Source organism: Clinocottus analis, unplaced genomic scaffold, assembly GCF_023055335.1.
Source record: "Clinocottus analis isolate CAN_PGR_092001 unplaced genomic scaffold, fCliAna1.0.p SCAF_23, whole genome shotgun sequence".
Taxonomy (NCBI): Eukaryota; Metazoa; Chordata; class Actinopteri; order Perciformes; family Cottidae; genus Clinocottus; species Clinocottus analis.
Window position 1 is genome coordinate 7849745 of NW_027175965.1, and position 14076 is coordinate 7863820.

The 14076-nt window shown below is 41.4% G+C and overlaps 1 protein-coding gene across 2 annotated transcripts in view; it reads right to left on the reverse strand.

Moving 5' to 3' along the window:
* The window catches only part of nek7 (NIMA-related kinase 7), a 53608-nt gene extending 44696 nt beyond the window's left edge, over nt 1-8912 (reverse strand). For both annotated transcript variants that reach the window (XM_068589624.1, XM_068589625.1), the window contains exon 1: nt 8590-8912. The gene's annotated coding sequence lies outside the window, so the exon portion shown is untranslated. The remainder of the gene's footprint in view (nt 1-8589) is intronic.
* Nucleotides 8913-14076: the final 5164 nt, after the last annotated feature.

Consider the following 14076-nt stretch of genomic DNA (forward strand, 5'->3'; position numbering starts at 1 on the left):
CTGTGGGGGGACAGGGGAAGAGGACCGCGACCCTATAAGCATCTCCACGGTCACTAATGAAAACACTAAATCCAGAGAAACCTTCGCTCAACCAATGAGGAGAGCGGGAGCTACCGAAACCCATAGTGCGAGTCCACACGAGTAATACACATAACCGCACACACAAACAGACCTAAAACTGGATGCATGCACTGAACACATACCAAGAGTGGTCCCATGAGAATGTGGCTCCACAAAAATCAAGCCTGGCTCTGGCTCTGGTTTGGTGTCCGCCTGCTGTGGCTTCTGTGGCGGGCCCCGCCGGCTGCCGCGCACACACACACACACACACACACACACACACACACACACAATCTTCTAACCAGATCCAGAGCACTGCTACTCAATCAGAGGTCAAATACAGTACTGTTGCCTGCGTATGACTGTGTGTGTATACACCCATGATGTTGTCATACTGCCAAAGAGAATCACTCCTTCACTATGAGACCAACAATAACGCAACTACTTCAGTAGATTTCAGTAGCGCAATTTATCCTGGTTTAGGATCACATCACAGATGATTCGGTTCGACCGCATCTGTAAATCAACGAAGCGAAGCCAAATTAATAGCTCAAGGTTTTTTTTTTAAGGTTTTGAATTTGGGATGTAAAAAAAGTTTTTTTTAAAAAGAAGCTGTGTGATGATTAATAACAGGGGCGCAGGCTGGCGCGCATTGTTCATTTCTAGACATATGGCTCTGTCTTGAAGAGGAGGTGTACCTTTGAGGAAAAAACTTGGGACTGAAAAATAAATCAGCAATAACGTGACTATATAAAAAGACAGTTGACATATTTGGAATGGGTACTTGAAAAAACTAAAATCTGCTGGCTTCTATTTCTTTACTTACAACTTCATCAATATTCTGGGGAGGGAAAAATATATTTTGTCTGTTTTCTTGTGTATAGCAATGAAGTGAGAAATGAGGCTTATTCTACCGTTTCACTCACTTGAAGTCAAAATTGTGCATTATTATAGGAAATTATTAACTTGTGAGCACAACATATGCATAGGCGGACACACAAATGCACACACAAGAAGTTCTAAGCTTTTTTCTATTATTATTATTCCTCAGGCGCTCATTCTTCTTTGCATGAGTGCATCACCCAGCACACCGACAGAGCATCCCAGTATGTGCGCGAGTGGATGTGTAAGGAACTGAAGATCGGAGAATAGCGATACCCCTAAGGGGTCGCACCTCTCTCGATTCTCGCCCTCTTCCCTCCTTATCCCCCCCCTCCCCGCTCTACTCAGTGCCTGCAGGGATTTCCCTTTTCAGTTCAGGAGAGATGTCAGACCTGTTTCACCATCCCTCACACAGAGTCTGGACTCTGCCCTGCAATCATCCAACATCTGTAAAAACTCCTGGAATCATCCTCATTTCGAGATATCAGGGCAGAGAGACACTTAAAAGAGCCAAAGCGGAATCCAAATGCATCCAACTCATCTTCAAAGAGGCTTTTTTATCTCGTAAACAGCCACTTTAATCCAGCTCATAATAGCAAATACAGTCTCTTCAACACCCTTTTTGTCACCCGGTGTGTTAAAACTTGCCAATCCATCATACAATTAAATTAAGAGCCTGCTTTGTGTGATACTACTTAAACTAGAAATACAGAAATTGGTGATACTCCAGAAAATCGTACGTGTTATTTACTAGATATTTAACCCAAAGCATTATTATATGGGAATCTGAGTGTCAATGTATGTATATCAGTTGAGAAATATGTCAGTTCAACTGAAAATGCAGAGGAAGACAGAAGTCTTTCAAGAAGAAAGAGAGCAAGAGAAGAAGAGAGATGGAGAGAAAAGCTCCACAACAGGGGTCGAAAGCAGATAAACCAGATAGGTCTTCCCTGCCTCCTTCACATATCCGAATATTAATATTAATGAAACTTCCTGTCCCCCACCACCCCTCCCTCTGTTTTTTCCCCCTCAGACGATTTGAACATGAAAAACTTAAAAAGCGCAAATTCCAGGAGTTGCGTATCACAGTTTGACCCGGAGCCACACAGCAGACACCAACCATGACAGACTTGCTGTTCAAAGCAAGCGGGAGCTGCTTTCATCAGGCGATCCGGTTTTTCTTTTTTTTTTTTCTTCCGTTTTTTACAGTGTGACACCACCAGCCCATGCCATCTGCCTTTTTCTAAAAAAAAAAAAAATCAGAACTTCAAGATGTGCTTCCTGCGTGTGCGTTGTTTTTAGGTGGGCTTCACAACCAAGGCCCAGCGTCACGCAGGCTTTTGCTACTTGCGGACTGCTGTTTACAGCCAAGCCCCGCAGAGAGGCGCAATGTTAAATATTCACTGTTAAACTGTCAAGCCTGAACTGGTTGGGAACCAAGCCAGGCATTCACAGTATGGTTGCATTGTATGCCCCCCCTCCTCCTTCAAACACAACCCAACAAAATCAATCATGTTTCCTCCAGCCAATCCAGGATGAAACCAGCCTACTTCCCTCCTCCTGCCACACACCCACTTCCTGAGATGCCCAGACTACAGACGGCCACTTTATTAAGCTTTTTTAAGTCTTTTCTCCTCCGTGCGTACTTACAGTTAATTTTCTTCATCATAAATTCAACGCAAAAATACACGCATGCACATCGTTTGCACTTAAAAGACAACTCTGCTCTAAGCCGGAGTAAGTTGCTGCTGCCTGTCTTCAGACATCTGTAAAATATTTTTATTCTGTGCCCCAATACCGCACTGGCAAAGGTCTCTCATCCTTGGCTTGGCAGGACTTCTGACGGAGCCAGCCGGCAGCGCCATACAGGCCTAACCCCTGCTGCTGCAGCTTCCTGCTGCTCTGAGGGAGTCAGGCTGCCTGCCTCCCATTGACTGTGGGCCAGGCTGGGCAGGGAGGAGGAGGCTGAGGGCAGGCCCCGGGTGGAGATGACCCCCAGGGAGGAGGAATGGGGGGACACATTGAGAGTCACAGAGGTTCGGGGGGTGGGAAGAAGTAGTAAAGAAACTAAATAGGGTAGGGGCGTTGCTGGTAATAAGGGTGAAGTGTCTATGACGGGAGGCAGTAATACAGGAAGAGAAGAAAGAGATGGGTGGCATGGTAGTGGACCGGGAGCAAAGACAAAGGAGCTCAAGGGCAGGTTAGGCAGCAGGAGTTGAGAGGAGCTTCTCATTATGACTCCTCTTGATGCCCCCGGGCCTTGACCACAACCTCAAAGCCCCAGGCCGAACCAAGAGACCAGGGAGACAGCTGTGAGTCAGGGTACAAACACAGTCCAAAGAGGGGGGAGAACGATGTCCCCTGCACCCGAACGAGGCAGTGGGAAATAAAGAGACAGAAAACAAAAAGAGTATGGATTTCACTATCACTTGCCTGTGATCCAAATCATTTAAGAGGCATTAATTAATCTGATATATAGATGTTTCTACATAATAAAGCTGCACAGTGGATCCATTATGATACATGTATTAGCAATTAACTGTCAAACACATTATGTCTGCATTGTATTGAGAAAAAAAAAAATCCCAATCTTTCCTTTTAAAGTCTCCGCTAGTATTATGTAGTGCCCCATTATATGTTGTATACAATCCATGGAGAAAGGAACTATGTATGGAAGTGGGAAAAAATAGGTAGGATTTGGATGGACAAGATTGGGACATCTCACATGATGCTCTAGAAAAAAATCTACCTTTTTTTAAAAATTCCCAATGGCTCAGCTGTTTTTCAGTGGACGCACAATGACGACGTGAATATCATTAATTTAAAATGTACGCAGTTCAGGAGCTTCCAATACCGTGCGTTACTTTTTAAAGTGGTACACAGAGGCGATGCTAACAGCTGGTGTACCCCGAGTGCAATGGGTAAAAGATAAAAGATGAAGAATCTGTCTTTACAAAACAGATACTGATAAATTAAGAAACGCCAGCCCAGCTGGCCCTAGACCTTGATCAACACGCAGCATCACCAGAAATAAAAGAAACTAAATAAACAGAGCCCTGGCTTTTCACACTGAAAAGGAGGCTAAAACAGACAAGATGCATTCACATTTGCTCTCTTCTGCAGCAAATCCCGTGTGAAACATTAAGCCTCATTTGTGATGAGGTTGGAACAAACGCCCATAGCTCAGTCAGCCAGCGACACAAAAACCTTCCTCCCTCATTCTGTTCATGAGTGCAAATTCATTCTGCTTTCGTCTCATCTCTTGACAAATGCATACTGTCACTGTCACTGATGTGGTGTTTACAGTGGCACATAGCATCTTGTAATTATTCTGTGAAAGTGAATTTGTATCCTGAGGGATTTGTATTTTTTTGCGTGTGGGTAATCAAAAGAGAAAGAGAGGGGACGATAGGAGAGTGATCTCCAATAAAAAAAAAAGGCCGATGCTACTCGAGAGCAATATTTCCAGCACAGTTCACAATATGCCAACATATATTTAGTGGCTTTATTTAGATGGCACCAAACAGCAGCTTATTCATCAACATGCAGTGTAACCTACAAACATATATAAGTGCTATTAGATAGCTATAGTATAATACACCACAATGCTAAGGCATGAGCAGTCATGCCACAAATAGCCTGACTAAAAAGGTGCAAAAATAAAAAGAATCAGTGTAACAAATAACTATAACAGCTGCATTACACAGCTATTTCAGTCAAGTCAGTGCTGCTAAATAATGCAAAAAGCTAACGGCATGCTATTTCTGTCAATACATCAAAATTATTGAAATTTAGAAACCTCTCCTGTATGCACTTTTGAAAGGCAAGTTAATATTTAATCTTTTTTTCCTTGCTCAGAGGCTCTTCTGTATGAGAGAAAAAAATGCCTTCTATGGTATTGCTTTTAATAATCTAATAGGTTCATAATTGTATTCCAAATAAATAGAGTTGTTTCATTTAGAGAAAGATTTCAGAGCACAATAGTGAAAAAATAAATAAATAAAGCTTTTTACAACACCCTTTGTAGTTTAAAAAAGAAACCCGCTGACATTGTGTGGTCTTGGCATAAGCTGACCAAAGGGCACTGTAAGCGTTTCATAAACTTTAAACGGGGTCCTGGGTCAGTAATTTTTGAGTTTGCATATCTTTGCAGTCTGTTTCCCCCTGAGCACCCCAGAGCCCATTGAGAAAAGGCATCAATGCCACGGAGAAATTGAGAACTTCCACGTGACGCAGAGAGCCGCGAGGCATCCTCCAAGGATATGTGAATGCTTGAAACATCAGTGACCCTTCATAAGAGAGAAGAGAGATGGATATGAAAATTATTGACTGGCTGTTTGAGGGGGAATAAGGAGCTGCTTAGACAGCCCACTATTATTGCCAAAGACCTCACGCTAAACTCTAACCAAACTGAGACTCAAATCTAAATCCTTCTGGGAAGGTAGCTTGTATTTTCCTGCTTTTTATCATTTTGTAATGCAACAACTAATCACAAAGAAAGTAAACCAAACGAGCCTATATCCTAAGCAGTGATCTGCTACCTTTGCCAGCATCATTTCTGTACAAATGCTTGGCCAAGGTCTTTGACATCATGCAAAAGACAGTGTTTAATGTAGCTCAAAAAATGGCCTTAGGAAGCATCTTCCTTCAAATATGCTTTGGAAAGAGAAAAAAACATAACTAACATTTTTTGTTCTTTTATGAAACCCAAAGGCAAGATGACTGTTAAAGTGGTCAGATGACAAATGTCTCATCTGATCTTTAATCCAGCGGCGGGGCCAGCTCCAGGGCTAAAACAGGAAACTCTCACTGGATGGAGCGATTTAGTAAATTCCACTGTGCTAAATCACTGCTTTGGGTGCAGCAGATTTCTCCACACCAATGAATGGCATTTCAGGTCTCACTCTGGATGTCATCATAGTAAAAACTAAAGTTTAGCTGTTTATAGTGGCCTAGGCAGCCAATATGCATGTGAACCCAAGCTAAATCGGGGCTTAAAAAATATATAGTACATCTGTAACGCTAACCCTTCTGAGAAAGCTAATGTATTGATAATGGCACATAATCAGTGCTTCTTCCATTAATACAATAAAATAGCATGAGAAAAAGTTTTTTTATGAAAAAAAATCCCCTTTCTGTGATTTAAATCAGGCTAAACATTATTGATCATCGCAACACGTTCTAGTCTTATTACCTTTGTTAAATACAACCAATGCAAAAAAAGGCAAAAATAGTTCAGTTTTGCCAGAAACTGTCAAAAGTAATCCACCTCTCATCAGCTAAATTTCAAAGCGGGATATACTGGCAGAAGTCCCTCACCACAGAGTCTGATGCAAACATTTGGCAGCCATTTGCTGATCATCCGGTTCATGACACGTTCCTTGATAGTCAACTTCACAGAGCCAGCCGGTGTTCATCTCTCCATCACCTGATGACGCTGGCAGACTCAAGCCTGTTGTCTTTGACGATGATCGAATGTGGCAACAGAGAAGTGAGTAATAATTGGGTCAACAAGGTATGTCAGTTCCCACTAACTCTTGTCTGAGTCATCTCTCTACAGCGTAGCCAAATGTGATGGTATGACGCCTTGAATATTTGGCTGTGATAAGCAGCGACAACAACATGGCATTACATACTGTTTTCACCCTATGTGTAACCCCAAAACAGTTTAGGCCTCGGAGAGGTGAGGTTTATTTTGTCTTGCTTGTTTGTGGTGCGACTGGGTTGAATTTCCTTATTATTTCCTTCTTTTTTTTAAAGGTTCATTTATAAAATGCATATTATTATTATTATGATAGATGAGCAACTCAGGTCCAAAGCTTTTGCAATAACCATTATGACTCACAAAAAAAGCAGTGAGTCACACACGAAAGGTTTTTTCCCAAAAAATGCTCCTTGATTTATCAAATAAACCATCTCCCCACAAGTTACCAGTAGTTCTCTTTCAAATAAACACCGTCTTCCAGGCTGTAACTCGTATGGCGTTTAACAGTGTAAAAAAGACAGTTGGAAGCAGCACTTAGGTATTTTCCATGCAGCGATGGGAAAGAAGAATACAATACACTTAATCTGTACTCAATAGCCACAATTTCCACTGAAAGCGGCTTTGCTTTCACACCTTGAGTTACCATGGTGTGAAAGCAGGCAAGGAAAACGCGTTCCAGACCAAACAACTGATTTGTTGGAAAATGTGTGTGTCTTGGTCTGCTTCCAAGCCGACTCTGGTGCTATTTGTTTGTGTAAGAGGAAACAAACCAATCACAGGATCCTCCAAACACATGGACTACATACATGTGTTTGGAGGATCATTTTAAAAGCTAAACTACTGATAATCTTATAATTGATCGGTATCAGGCTAATGTGTCAAACATAAGCCCCTAATCCCACATAAATCTGCAAGCCTCACAACTTCCAGCATGTCTTGAAGTCTGCTTGAAGATTAAGTTGTCGCACAAACTAATCACTTGAATACCCTGCAAAATTTACAAGAGGTATAAAGTTACACGATGTGATAGTGACACACAGTCCAACTAGTCAACCGTCAAGCAACAAAATCAAAGTTAAAGTCACTGACTTCCCTCTCATCGCCAGGTGAAACTGTCATGCAGCGGTTTAACCTACAACCAATTTAACAGTTTATGGCTTTTAATGGCCATCAAACTTTCCTATTAAAATAGTAAATCAAGGTGCAATAATCAAGCTCAACTTTGCTTCATCCGAGTGAGGAATAAAACCCTCACTAGTTGTACTACATGGGAAAATAAGGTGAATTCTTGTAGTCTGAAACTTCTGTAGTTTGTAGATGTAAGGTTCACTTTACAATACAGAAGCACACAAAATAATGATAACGTAATAAGCTCATTGGCTTTTAAACTGTTACTTTCTCTAAAAGATCAAGTAGCTGAACAGCAACTTATGGGACTGTATATTTAGAATTTAACAGCTTAGTGCCATCTGTTGACTCAATTTGCATGCTAGTATGTTACTCCATTTCAATACATAACTTTTCTGCAATCCATTGTACAGTAAGCTTGAAGCACTGCATGGATACTTGCTGTTGCAGAGATATAGAGAGATAGATTAGAAATAAACATAACCCAGCAGGCGTGTAACAACACAATACAGACATGTTTCAAAGTGTCACAGAAACGTCGTCCCCTCTTTAAGAATAAAACTTATAATTGCAGAAGAAAGGCCATATAAGGAAGCAAGCATGCAAGCCTAAGTGCACTATAACAACACTGTAGCATGGCATTAGTGCATGACTACAGTCACAGGCTTAACTACATGGCTTTACAGCTAGCAGTTAGTCGAGTTAGGAGAAAGTTGTCCGGAAATAAAGTCGCTACACTGTCGTTAACTCTAAATGGCAGCGACGTCATTGCAAGGTAACGAAAGTTAGCAGTGCGGCTAACAGGCTAAGCTAGCTAGCGAACTTCGTAGAAACTTTTTTTCAAGTGAGTGTCAAGAAGAAACAACAGAAACGGTGACACCGAGCCAGTTTAGCGAGACTGTCCAGCCCAACCCGAGCTAAAATAAAAAGTGTTTGTCACATCAACAGTTTATATTAAGTTAGGTTCGCTGGTCGTCCAACGTCATGTTAGTAACAATGAGCTCACTGTCAGCTAACGGTGTCTCAGTTCTTACCAGGAAGTGGGACTCCGTTGCTAAGCTATTCCTCCTTCACGTTGGAAGCTTCTCCTAATGGTGTATGGTGGTTGTCTTTTGTGTTGACTCTCTCTTTTCTAATCAAGGTCGCTCCTACAAGTGGACTCGGCGGGGCCTCTCTTCTTGCGTGGCACCGTATGAAACCCGGTGCAAAAAAAAAAAAAAAAAAAAAAAAGTTTTTTTTTAACGGAGAGAGAAAGAGAGGGAGGGAGAGAGAGAGAGAGCCCGTGTGTGCCGGAGAGCCAGTCGAGATGTGTATACGTGTTTTCAGACCGTGTCTGCACTAGGCCCCTCTCGCCGCCACACTCCTGACCCGTGTGCCAGTAATGTAAACAACCCAGCATTCCCCGGAGCGCAGGGGAGGGGCAAATGTCAAAGAGTGGAGGGAAGCTGTCAAATACCGCGAGATCCAGCAGAGAAACTCCAACTCGAGCCAGCACCCGCTCCTTTCTTCTCATTAAAACGTACATGGAAAAGTTTCCGTGGTGTTTATTGAGAGATGGGATATGATAGTGAGCGAGAGAGCTCAATATTAAGGCCCCTTAGCCTGCTGGCATTCAGAGGAAACTCACATTTGGACACAGGCCCTTCACATATACAATGTAGTGACAAAAAAGCAGCAATTAGGGACGATTAGTGTTGCAAATACACGTGAGGAATGAATGTGCAAGCATCAATTTAAAGACCTGGAGAAAAATTAACATTCCTGCCCACTACTACAAGACTTTACAATAAGTCACCTCTGGCCAGATCCTCCGTAAATTAATCAACGTCAATTGCCCTTGCACTGCTTGTGTTGTTTGTTACTCACTGTACATACTTGTATGCACTTCATATACACATATAGTTTGCATTTTTGCACTTTCTTTATTATACACTCTGCTGTTTTGTCGTATATATTACGTTTTGTTGTATATGTTAAGTTTTGTTTGCATCTTTCATTCCTGTTATTTTTGTGTCTTGATACTGTGTCAAACTAATTTCCCCTTGGGGATGAATAAAGTATATATATATATATATATATATATATATATATATATATATATATATATATATATATATATATATAATTTAGACAGACATTATGCCTATTTTAAGTACTTTATATACTTAATAGTGAAAGTATATTCTTGACCATGATCATTTGACAATTTGGCAATGACAAATAGGATCCATTTTTTTAATTGACCTTTGAACCGTGTCTCACAATCTTCATCAGTAAATGTAGTTAGCTCCGATGTCACTGAAAAAACATTACTAAACAAATTCAAACTACTTCATGTAATATTAGGTAATGTTCAGCTAATCTATTAAACAGCGTCTATATTCAATAAACTGACCATACGTTTTTGTGTGTAAAATCTAGATCTTCAAAGTAACGGTGACAGCTGTCAGACAAATGTAGTGGAGAAAAAAGTACAAAATGTCCGTCTTGAAAGAGGTGCATGTAATGGAAATGAGCACCGTTTCTCCATTTACATATGCCTCCTTAATTAAGTTCAACCTTTGAGGGTGAAACATTCTCAAGTTGAAAGAAAGCTATGAGATTAGTTACTCTGACTTTGTTTAGAAAAGGACGTGTGTGAGTGTGTGTGAGTGTGTGTGTGAATGCAAGCCAGAGAGAGAGACAGAGGCAGCCAATGCTGAATACATCCTCCTGCAAACTGTGCTAAGTCTGCTATCATTACACACATGCATACCGACAGAAATCCCATGGCACAGACGCAGCCTGCCCCTCGGGAATATCATGAGAATTTATTGACAAAAATGGTATCGCAGATTGACTCGCATGGACAGCGAGAGCATCTGGAACTGATCAGCTTACTTTGCTTTGATAAAAGTTTCATCGCTGATTTCAGACTGACAATTCAAACACCGCTGATACACAGGAAACACATCTGTCTCCTTCCCATCCCCATTGTTAATAATCAACAAGTTAGGTGGGGTTGTGTTTTTTCTGCTATACTTCAATAGCCTTTTTTGTTAACCTCACTGCAAATATGGAAAAGGGAGAGATGCCTGGAGTGTAGGATTTTTCCCCCTTTTTCTTCAACAACAGTTGAAGATTAAAAGAAACGTCTCACAGAAATCTGTCAATTCTGTATGTGAATAATGCTGTGTGGAATTTAATGGCATGAGTTATATTGGGTTTCCTCTACACCCACATTTTCTTTCAATAAGATCAATGGCGCTCAGTGACAGATAGGGACGGTCTTTTGTATCTTCAAATTTCAGGTTTCTGAGGGAATAATTAGATGGATGGATGAAAAGTAATGCATCAGTCTGCGAGGGGAGCTGCACCCAGAGATCCTCTAGTTCAACACGCATGCCTCTACGTCTGTTTGGTAGAAAACTGTTTAATAATCGTGTTGAATTTCCATTGTTCTAAAAGTGTCTCTCTGCACTGATCTGGTGCTTTAAACCAATAGAAAACTTTTTGTGTTCTTTTTGCTGATATTGTTTATTTAACAGAGAGAATTTCCTTTTTGATTCAGGGATATTTTTTTTTAGCATGAAGAGAGTATTGTCATCTGTTTCACTCTCTTCCCCTTCAAACTTTCTGGTGTCGCTTGCAGGTAACCAGGATGGAAAAGGTTCTCCCTCCAGGGGGAAATGAGGAAGGTTGAATCATTGGATTTATAGAAACGCTTTATAGACATTTTACTGTAAACGTGACATTTAACTCTGATGTGTGAGAACAAATTCGTGCTCATATTTTGGGCATTTCTTTTTTTCAGAACAAAACTGCCTATAAATGTAATCCGGTGACATTTGAGTTGAGTTTACGAGAACGTGGCCGCTTATGAATATTAAAGCCGTGAGAGAGAACATCTAGAGGGACTTTAGGCCCAAATCGATCTTTGTTAATGCAGAAAAAAGTCCAAAAATATCAGATAATTTGAAAAACAGAGTGCTTTAAACCACCAGGTATAGCTCTATCTTACAACACATGCATGCACACAAGTTTTTGTTTTCTTCAACATACACATTTCCGTGCAGTTCTCCCTGTTTTTTTCATTGCTTAATATGCAGACATTTTGCACCCAGGGGCTGCAAGCATATTTTAGACATTTAAAGAGAAGAAATGTTGATGTTTTCACTCATGTCTTTTTTATTTCCCCTTGTGTTGTTGATCTGGCTCAGGGGTTAGGTACGACTGCAACGTGGTAGAGACAGAAGCTGCAGTCAAAGCTCCTGTGATCCGGTGCAGACTTCATAGAGACCAGCAGATGGAGGGGAGAGAAGCTGTGTGCATCCTGAAGGTTTAACAAGAACTGAGAGGTTACACTCCACCGGTACAAAGATGACCTGTCACACACTGAAGCACGCCGTATCAGCGTGGATGAGCTTCCTGTTGATGTACCTCACAGAGCACAGCTATCAGAGGGAAAGAGAAAGGGCCCACAAATGGAAATATGTATGAAATGTTGTGTCTCGCTTCATATACTGAGGCGAACGTGGAGGCGCAGCCCGCATTTCCATTTTAAACGCTAATTAATGTTGTTTTGTCTTCAAAGTGCAATCGCAAATTGTAGTCATCGGCCTTGATCGCAGCATTTTTTTCAAGGTTGTCTAGATGTGAGCCGTCACATAACAAATACCTGTAAATATAGAATAACAGCACAACAAAGAAGTACAGGATTTGTGGCGTGTGGAGAGCACTGCGCAAATGAGGCACTGGAGAGATACTCTGATAATGTGAAGGACAAAACTGGCATATTATTTCTGCCTAAAATCTGTTTTCCAATCGCCGTTTTTTTTGCGTGTCTGTGTTGTGTTTTAGTATGTGTGGTGTGTGCATATGTTAGTGTATTCCTTCTCTTGGCAAACACCCAGCACTGAGGATTTCTCCACCTGCTCTGCTTCAACCAGCGGGGCAGGCCTCAGTCTTACACACAAACACACACACACACACACACACACACACACACACACACACATACATATACAGCACACACACACACACACACATTGCAGTTTTGCTGTGTCTCATTCACATCGTCACCCCTCTGACATCTGCCCATGTGTGTCGGTGTTTGTGTGTTGCCCCAGTGCCGGTGTGTGTTTGTGTTAGCAGGATGGTTGGTGTGTGTGAGGTGAGGTTAAATAGGCGCCTCGCAATGAGAGCAAGGAACTGAGGTGGAACTGGCAGAATATCACACACACACACAGACAGACACACACACACAAGCAGTGACAATATAACAACGCTATCAGAGCAACATGTAAACTGCAGGTGTGGCCTCTGCCTCAGTGATCATCCCGTATTTTGTCATGACCCTGTCGCCTGTCATTGTGTGTGTATAATGTGTGGTAATAGGACCGTGCGTGTGTGTGTGTGTGTGTGTGTGTTTGTGTGTGTGTGTGTGTGTCTCATTCTCCATATAGCTGCAAAACAGTAATGTGCATTACGGTTGTCGCCACAGTGAGAACAGCTTTTCCTGGAAACAAACCCGGATTCATTTCACAGCCCACAACCTCTTACACAATGAGAGAAAAGCTTTAATATTTACAAAATGTTGGAGACCAGATCTGATATAAATATAATATGGCACTGGAGACTTCCCCTGATATTTTTTTTGTGCGAGTAAAGCGCTTGTCCTTATCGTCGGTTTCTTATTTGACCTATTACGTAACACATTTTTCCATTTAGAGCAAACCCAATAGGCAGGCCTCTGTTGAAAATGTCACAAGTTTGAGCAGCTTTGTAAAATCTGACCCCGATAAACTGCCAACCCCTTTTATAACTTTATTTAATTTGTCTTTGTTGATATGTTGAAATTTTGTCGAAGGTTTGTGTGTTTTTTAAACCGTCTGTCTGTGAATTACACACAAAAAAACCTGCTGAAATGCAACGGTGTGTATTTGTAGTTTCTGCTCAGGTGTTTGAGCTTGAATGATGGAGCGTTTCACTTCCTTTTCTTTATTGTTTAAGTGTCACACACACACGTCACACACACACACACACACACACACACCGCATGAACAAACTGCTCGTATGACAGAAAACATATTGCACTGTCAGCATTGTTTTTGTACAGTCATAGTACACGGAGGCTGTCATTTATTCAGGGGGAGGAGACAAGAGAGGTGGAGGAGGATGTGGGTTGGCAGCAGCCCTCCTTTCTTACCTGATGAGGTCTCTGCACACACACACACACACACACACACACACACACACACACACACAGCATTGTATTCATCTTTTAACACTGAGATCAATACACATGAAGGGTTGGAGGTTGAAATTAGATGTCTCACGATGGATTTTTAAGGTTTTAGTATAAATTAATACATCAAAGATACATGTCGCGTGGCAATGCTTAAATAAAATAAAGTGTCACGAGGGAAAATCGTGTTTTAAAAAAAAAAAATCTTCCTATTATTTAGAATATTTGTAAGAATAAAACACATACCTGGAATAGGGTGAAGCAATCGGGAGGATGATGGCGGATCAGGGATTGG